Source organism: Clavelina lepadiformis, chromosome 6 (genome assembly GCF_947623445.1).
Source record: "Clavelina lepadiformis chromosome 6, kaClaLepa1.1, whole genome shotgun sequence".
NCBI classification, from domain to species: domain Eukaryota; kingdom Metazoa; phylum Chordata; class Ascidiacea; order Aplousobranchia; family Clavelinidae; genus Clavelina; species Clavelina lepadiformis.
This window is the reverse complement of record NC_135245.1, coordinates 18,813,119-18,821,513: the sequence shown is the minus strand read 5'-3', so window position 1 is coordinate 18,821,513 and position 8,395 is coordinate 18,813,119. Positions and strand designations below refer to the sequence as shown.

Genomic DNA, 8,395 nt, shown 5'->3' with positions numbered 1-8,395 from the left:
TGATGAAAAGCGTCATACAAGCAGAGTCACTTTCAATGATCACACGATGCGGTTTACATGCAAGTGCGTAATCTTGGTCTTACATTTCGATTAATACGGCCTGTAAGTAAGAGCGGCTTATAATTGAGGCAATATACTGACGATAAATGCAGCAAGTTAAACCAACGAATGTTTGCTGCGACTGTGATAGCTTTGTGCGGGATATGTTCGATGTTAAAAAAACGCTGATAGCCGTTAAACGATTTCCGTTTCAGAGTAGTTAGTACTGTGAGGTGTTCTGGAGCAATATGTGTAATGGTTCCACCAGGACTTTTCCCATCACGTCGTTGGCTTGCTGTTGCGGCTTCTTGTGTCATCCTGCTCATGGTTTTAAGTTGAGCCAGCCCGAAGTCGCAACAGCAAGCCAACGACGTGATGGGAAAAGTCCTGGTGGAACCATTACACATATTGCTCCAGAACACCTCACATAACCTCCCCCCAGGGTTGACTTAGTAGACTGCAACGCATTGAACAACTATGAATAATAACACACACATTATAGGCATGCACGACATTTTTGTCACGACTTAATACGATAAGCAGAGAGTATTCGATTACGTAACGCAATGCTTTGCCGATTTCCGTAAACAAGTATTCTATGCGGCATTCGATTTGCAAGCAATTTTATAATATCATCACAGTACCATATCAAATAGTTGAAGTCTGGATTCCAAAACGCTTAATAATTAATTAATCTATCGCGTTAAAACAACTGACCTGACCAGTCTTGAGTAAGACTGACGAACATTTCACAAAACGTAAGCTAAAAACAATCCAACAATGTTTGCGCTTATTTCTTCCTTTTCTCTCGCCAGAGAGTAACTGCGTCAGTCGATTGTTGCTGCTGTGTTGTTTAAATAGGCAGATAAAGATCTGGCCCCAGAACTATATTGGAAAAAATAGGCCGACCGGAATACGTATGCTTATATAGTATACAGAAAAACAAACTCGCCAAAAGATGTCGACTATACAGTAATGGAAAGATGTATGATATACCGTGATGAGCGGCAAGCGAGTCACTTCACAGGAATCATCGTCGGCTTTAAGTCGTGCAAAAACCTTAGTCTGAAGACAAAGGTAATCGTATAATACGTTACACCTGATTGACAAGCATTTTTCTGCAAAGTACAAGTCGTTTTGAGGTTGTTGTAGATTGTATTTGGCCTAATTAAAATTTTACCTTTAAAAAAGCGGAAACTATTCAGGTGCCGCCGTACTCGTAAATGTATGAAGCTACAATGTACATAAACAATCAGGTAGTCACCAAAAGCATGAACCTCTATGTTTAATAACTAAATAAGTAATTTTAAACAGTTAAGCATATTTTCTTATTGTGACATATGACTAGGCTAAACGACCCAGTCAAATTTTTTTAAATCCCTGTTAATCCTCATTTCATGCTTTTCTAATTAAAACTTGCTTAATTACCGCAGTGGTGTGGGCAAGAAGTTTCCAAAACTTGCTTTCAAACCGATCTTCCGTTCGCGACGAAACGTAACCTCAACAAAAAGATTAAAAATTTAATAAACTTAAGTGTATGCTCGATTCATATAAGATAGAATTCCCCGATGGCTAGGAGTGTCGTGGTCTGGTGGAAATGGCAGCGAACGATAAACAATAGGTCGCTGGCTCAAACCAACGAAAGTCCAAGCTAACCATCGTTACTCCGACTCATCCAAGAAGCGGCACGTCGAAGCGCGCAGCGGTGAGTAAAAGACGATTTCAAAGATGTTTGTATGTGGCTTAATGGCGTAATAGTTAATGCAAACGTGGCTTAATACATCCGCTAGGCGAATTGTAGCTCGCGCAATCGGAGGAAAAGGTCCTGGGTTCAGATCCCCTGCAGACGTACCGTAAAGTTGCTTGTTCAAACCCCATCGGAGTCACTTCATCCTTTTATCTTAATATCATGATACTGACGAACGGTTTCAGACGAATTCAATTCCTGGAAAATTCAACTCAGGAAGATTGAAGCCAGGATGACTAAACCAACATCTGTGGGTTGAATAATTAATCTGTGATGATATTATAAAATTGCTTGCAAATCGAATGCCGCATAGAATACTTGTTTACGGAAATCGGCAAAGCGTAATCGATTACGTAACGCAATGCTTTGCCGATTTCCGTAAACAAGTATTCTATGCGGCATTCGATTTGCAAGCAATTTTATAATATCATCACATATGTAACGCATTGAACAACTATGAATAACAACACACGCAATATAGGCATGCACGACATTTTTGTCACGACTTAATACGATAAGCAGAGAGTAATCGATTACGTAACGCAATGCTTTGCCGATTTCCGTAAACAAGTATTCTATGCGGCATTCGATTTGCAAGCAATTTTATAATATCATCACAGATCCTTGGCTTCAATTGTTCTTGGTTTCATCGCACGTTAGTTGAGCTGTCCAGAGCTGAAGCGATCGTGAGTTGAATTGACCAGCCACCCTGACGAACAAAGAGCACAGCAGGTGCAAGGCATTGCTTGTACAGTCGTTGGTCGCAACAGTCACAGAAATGATCCCAACATGGACGTCACTGGAATGAATCTGGTCCTCACAAACTTCAACTTACTTTTCATTTTTTTTAACTGATGATGGTATCTTTGTTGAGTAAAGACGTTTACACGTAAGACGCGTTGTAGCTCCCGTTATTAGTCACAGTATACGGAGCAAAAGGTACTGGGTTCAGCCCCCCGTACAGCCACATAGTCGCTTTCTCTTTTCAAAATTTAACAACTGATGCATCATCGATGGTTATATACGTTATACCACATCGTTTACATGTGTCAATTCGGTAGAAATCTGCCTGCTGGCTTAAACCATCCAACCAGTGATAGAACCAAGACCCAGCCGTGTGACGGGGTATTCTTGCGGACTAAACAATGAATTATTTTTATTTTCGTTCGTCATTTATTTTTAAGATATATATCTGAAAGTCCAAACTAAATAAATTCCTGTTTTTAGCGGAATTGTATAAAATCTTTCTGCTGGCATGGAGGTAGCGGGTTCGATGCCCAGTTATTGCAGCAGATGCGATAAAAACCTTAAGCCGCTTTCTGGTGTTAATGAATTAGTCCACTAGGAGGACGCGTCAATGTACCAAAACATCATACCTCACCCAACTAGGCAACCATAACCAAAAAGGCTACATGATCTGTCTAGATTAGCAAGGCTAGACTCAATTTAATGGCTAAGCCGCAGAAACATGCAAATGTCTGATGAGGTCTATGTCAAAACACCAACTTTTCCACCAACGCCTAAGCTTGATAAATTGCCAACATTCGAAAAGAGACGAGGCGTTTACACCAACTCGAAAACCCCTGATTCGAACGGCATTCAGGCTGATCTCATGACATGTGACATCAACATCGCTCCACTTCTTTATTCGGTCCTGTGCAAGTGCTGGAACAGAAGAAGCATATGAAAGGCGATCGTAACAACTGTAGAGATATCTTTTTGCTCAGCGCTCAATTTTTTGCAATCAACCCATCCAGGAAGTGTGTCGAGAACACAGGCTGCTCATCATACCACTATGTGACAGGATGTAAGCTGCTGTACAACTCTCTCTTGGCTTTCTCTCAGAGAACTTTGCTTTCCTCAGTGGTTTTGAGAAACTCATGGATGACTTTTTTAAACAAATGCGGGAGGTTCTCAACTATGTTTAGCCATATGTGTTAGAATTCGCTTTATTCATCGTGTGCGTAAATTGTAAACGCGTTCACAATTTACGAACGCGTAAGTAAGACATTCTGTCTGGACGAAAGGTTCATAAATTGCATACACGCTGAACTATCGTGTAAAAAATACAGTTCTGTTGGCCGAACGGGTGATTAGCATACGCAATTGGAAAACACGCGTTCCTAAATTGTCAATACGATTGCGATTTACAAGCGTGTATAGGTGAGCCAATAGTGACCTGTTTGGCCAACACAGCTAATTTGTTGCAGAGGAAACACCACAGAAATGTAGTCTTAAATATATGCAACAGGTGAGAAAGTTAAGGGTCACGTGGCGCACCAAGGTCAGGAACAGCAGTGTGATGGAGCGCACTGGCTGCAGTTCTTTGCCCTATTAACTGAAAGCATGCCAACTGAGGAAATTAAGACATGGCCACGACATACTTCAAGGTACGCCAGCTCAGGGTTTAAAACATAGCCATTGACCTCCATTTCCAAAGCACATCCTTCACGGTGAGCTCATCTCTGGTTCGACCTCTCCTTCATCTTCACGACAAAGTGAAACGTGATATGAAGCAGCTCTAGCTTGACATCAGCATCTAACTTCGAGCGCTCCTCTACTTCACGAATACTCTCTACTCCTCTACTTCCTCTCTTGAAAATTTGGAAAACATTATTACCGCACTACGCAATAAATCGTTGTCCAGCAGAGGAACTAGGGACACCATATAAAACACCATGCAGCTTAAAATGCTATAAGTGGACTGTGAGATATTAAAAAGACTTTTGTTATAGAAAGACAACCTCGTATGTTATGGTGGATTTTCCTGTTGTCTCAGATCAATCATTTGGACAGATCCATCCGCTCCATCAGATGTAAATATGTCCATTCCTCCTCTTGTCCGACAATGTAATAACAATCGCTTATTATGACATAGAAATTACGATTGATTAAGTATTAATATTTCCATCTGCGAAATTTTAATTCTTTGATTTTAAACAATAAAGTTTGCAAAACATATGATGAAGGTGGATTTGAAACATGACTGAAAGTGCAATATATCCTCTTTTCATGAGCTATCTTGACATGACCCGACACCACATTGACTCACTTCACCACCTGACCAGTTTCACACTTGGCCTTGCCCAGCCTGCAAGTGCACCACTATTAGTTGTTGGAGCAAACAATGGTTTTTGATCCAAATGATAAGGCAGGCAAGCCAGACAAAACAAACTTACGAAGTAAATTTGGATACAACTTCATTCCAGCGGAATGCAGTCAGTGGAGCACAAAAGTCAACGTTTTTGCCATGTTTCAGAATCACTCTGGATAGAAGAAACCACAGAATTTTAAAAGCAGGTTTTGACTGCAACTGATTTTGTTACAGGTTAGGTAACATCATGAAAAATGGCAGACAAGGAGAAATGCATTTGCTACATTCAGTAAAGATCTGCATGTGTCTGTATTTCTATAATGATGAACTTGTAAATGTACAGTCAAGGGTAGTTGTAACATGTTGTTTATTATCTACGCCTGACCTCTGGACTTTAAAACTCTCGTCAAGTTTCTTTACTACAACCAACAAAGCTTTCTGTTGTCAGAAACCCTGATTTTCCTTTCATATTATCACTGATCGTGTCTCAATGGCAGTTAAAATATGCAACATGTTCTTTAGCAATAACAATACACTTGGATCTAGCCGCCAGCGAAACTTTATTCAAAGCTCTTCCACCAGGGCATTTACTTAATTGTAGATTATGACATAAAACAACCTTGTTTCAGCCCTAAGCCCCTACAGTACAGTACTGCACATATACAGACAAAATCAGGTAAGCGCAAACCAGTTTAATGAATAAATCACTAAACTACTTCAGATTCAGAAATTCTACACCAAGTTGTGTTCATTGTAACCACTTTGTTATTCATCACATACGCAGGGATGTTCTGCACTCCACTCATAAGACCAATTTCCACACTGCACATTAACTGATTGAGGACGTTCAGATGCAAATGACTGTACGAGACACACCTCATTAAACACCCAAAAAGAACCGAACTCTGCAAAATGATTCAATGCCTTACCACTCTCCGCAGTCTCAAGTGATATGAAGATAAACCAAGAATAAACATAATTTTTGTGCACGAATATGGATGGTCAAACATGCTATTGGCCTTGGACTCTGATTCTTTCTCATCAATTTCAACAATCTGATGAAATTTAACTTGGTCATAAGCACATCACCAACATTGATTACACTGGTCTACACAAAATTTCAGGTTTGGGTTTTGACAACTCATTTTAGCTAATTTTGGGGCGCTGAATCCGAAAATGAACTCAGATTTTTTCTATCACATCACGTTTTTGAGATATGAAATATCCCTAATTTTTGAATAAAATCAATTTTTGCCCCCCCTCTGTTGTCAAAACAAGGAATTCTGATGCAATAAACACTGTTTTACCTGCAATAATCTAGCTTTAATTAGCAAACAAGCATTCTATATTATATTCACACAAATTTGCGTTGTCTTTATTAAAATTTCATGTTTTGGAATAAAAAATAGGCATACAAAAGAGCAACCATAATAACATCAAACGCTACATTATGCTGACGAACCTGTCGATAGGACAGTGACAAGGTATTATCTGAATTATAGCCTACAGTTCACACAATATGCACATAGACAACGGAGTGCAGAAATTCTGAAGACACACACAGAAATAGCAAAGTGCCAAAATAAAGATTGACTCAAAGGGACTTGGGCAGGGCGAGTTCAGAAACAGTCAACAAAAGAGCTTTCATAAAATATGAACTCTTCACTTATAAGCTTAAAAATGCTCTTTTGAGGGACTTTCTTTTATGAGCAGCATCTGGAATTTCTCTTTTCAAACTCCAGCAATAGTCGGCCATCATATGACAATCCCACCGACCTTGATAACGTTCCTCCATAATTTTAATATCCTGGTGGAAACGTTCACCCTGTTCTTCACTAACTTTCCCAAGGTTTTCTGGAAACTCATCCGCATGGCTCTTCAAGTAGTGAACTTTGATGCTCATCCTGCATCCCAAATCTTCAAAACTAAGCAGTAGCTCCCTTAAGAGATCTTTATAATTTTCTGTTTCCCAAAAAATTTCTCACAACAGCACCGAAAGCATTCCAAGCTCTAGCCTCGAATGGCAACATTGATTTTACAAAATTTTCATCCTTTAACAATTGCCTGATTTGTGGTCCATTGAAAATCCCAGCTCTTTTTTTCTCTTCACTGAGACCAGGAAAAGCATAACATATATACTTAAAACACTCTCCTTCATGATCCAAAGCTTTTACATATTGTTTCATGAGACCAAGTTTGATGTGAAGAGGAGACAAGAGGATCTTTTTGATATCAACTAACTGATCACGTATGATATTTTTGTCTCCAGGTGTCAAGGTAAGCCTTGGAGGCCACTCTTCTTTCTTCCAGTGCTGATCCTTGGCCCTGCTGTCCCAGTAGCATAGGAAACATGGGTATTTGGTGTAGCCACTTTGTTGCCCCAGCAAAAAGTTCACCATTTTTAAATCTACACAGATGAGCCAACTATGCTCATGGTACTTGAACTTTTCAAGAACGGTTTTGATGTTCTGATACTCTTCTTTCATTGTCACCGAATGTCCTATAGGAATAGAACCGTACACGTTACCATTGTGAAGTAGAACACACTTCAAACTTCGTTTGGAGCTATCAATGAAAAGTCTCCATTCGTCTGCATCATACTGTGGTAATCCCATTTCTAGAAGAAGCCTTTCTATATTGTTGCAATAAACGAAATCATTGTGGGAAGCAAAATATGGAAGCAGTTCTTCTCGTTTGCGAAAAAATGTCACGCTTGTACCAGCTTTGAGAAGTTTCCTTTCCTGTAGCCTTGATGCCAATAACTCCGCCGATTGCTTAGGCAAATACAAATCTCTCACTAAATCATTTAATTCCATCTGATTAAACTGGGAAGGCTTGTCTGACAGATCCTCGGGTGCTGGTTGAAAAATTTCACTTTCTCCTTCACTAAACGATGCTTCTGAAGAAGAAATAGCCTCTTCGTGTAGTTCTGGAAGTGATATAAATACTGGCAGTGGCTTTTCATCACTGTGAGGAACTGGCCGCAATGCCGAATCCAGATTTGAATATTTCAAACGATGTTTACTCTTTTTGTTATACCCTTTCAAACTAACAAGACAAAAATAACAATCGTCAACATGATTTCGTTGCTCTCGCCAAATCATGGGTATTCCAAATTTCATTTGTGAACCTTTTCCTTGCGACCAACTTCTCAGACATTCAACGCAGGTCTTGCACGCTTTATGAGGAGCCCAGCTTTTGTCCTGGTCCCCTAACTTGACTTTAAAGTAAGCAAGATATGCCTTTTTTACAAACGTGGTAATATTGCATTGTTGAGACTTCAACATGAAGCATCCACAAATGTAACAAAATATATCCGGATCATTACAACATTTTCTTCTTTTGCTGGAAGCAGACATAGCTTGAGATCAAATATAACCTTTCTTTGTTAGTAGTTTTCTAAGAGCAAGTTTTTCCACAGAAACACCACTATACCAAAAACTCTAACCGACTTGAACTCAAACTTATATAGTATGAAAATACCTTTTCCTTCTACAAACCACTTTTCAGCTTGA

At 39.5% G+C, this 8,395-nt stretch overlaps 1 long non-coding RNA gene across 1 annotated transcript; it reads right to left on the bottom strand.

Moving 5' to 3' along the window:
* Positions 1-3,882: 3,882 nt before the first annotated feature.
* LOC143462691 (uncharacterized) lies at positions 3,883-5,428 on the bottom strand. The gene is made up of 3 exons (XR_013118201.1): positions 4,966-5,428; positions 4,531-4,877; positions 3,883-4,380 (listed from the first exon to the last, which is right to left on the bottom strand). It is a non-coding gene; the product is annotated as an uncharacterized LOC143462691 (long non-coding RNA).
* Between the last annotated feature and the right edge of the window lie 2,967 nt (positions 5,429-8,395).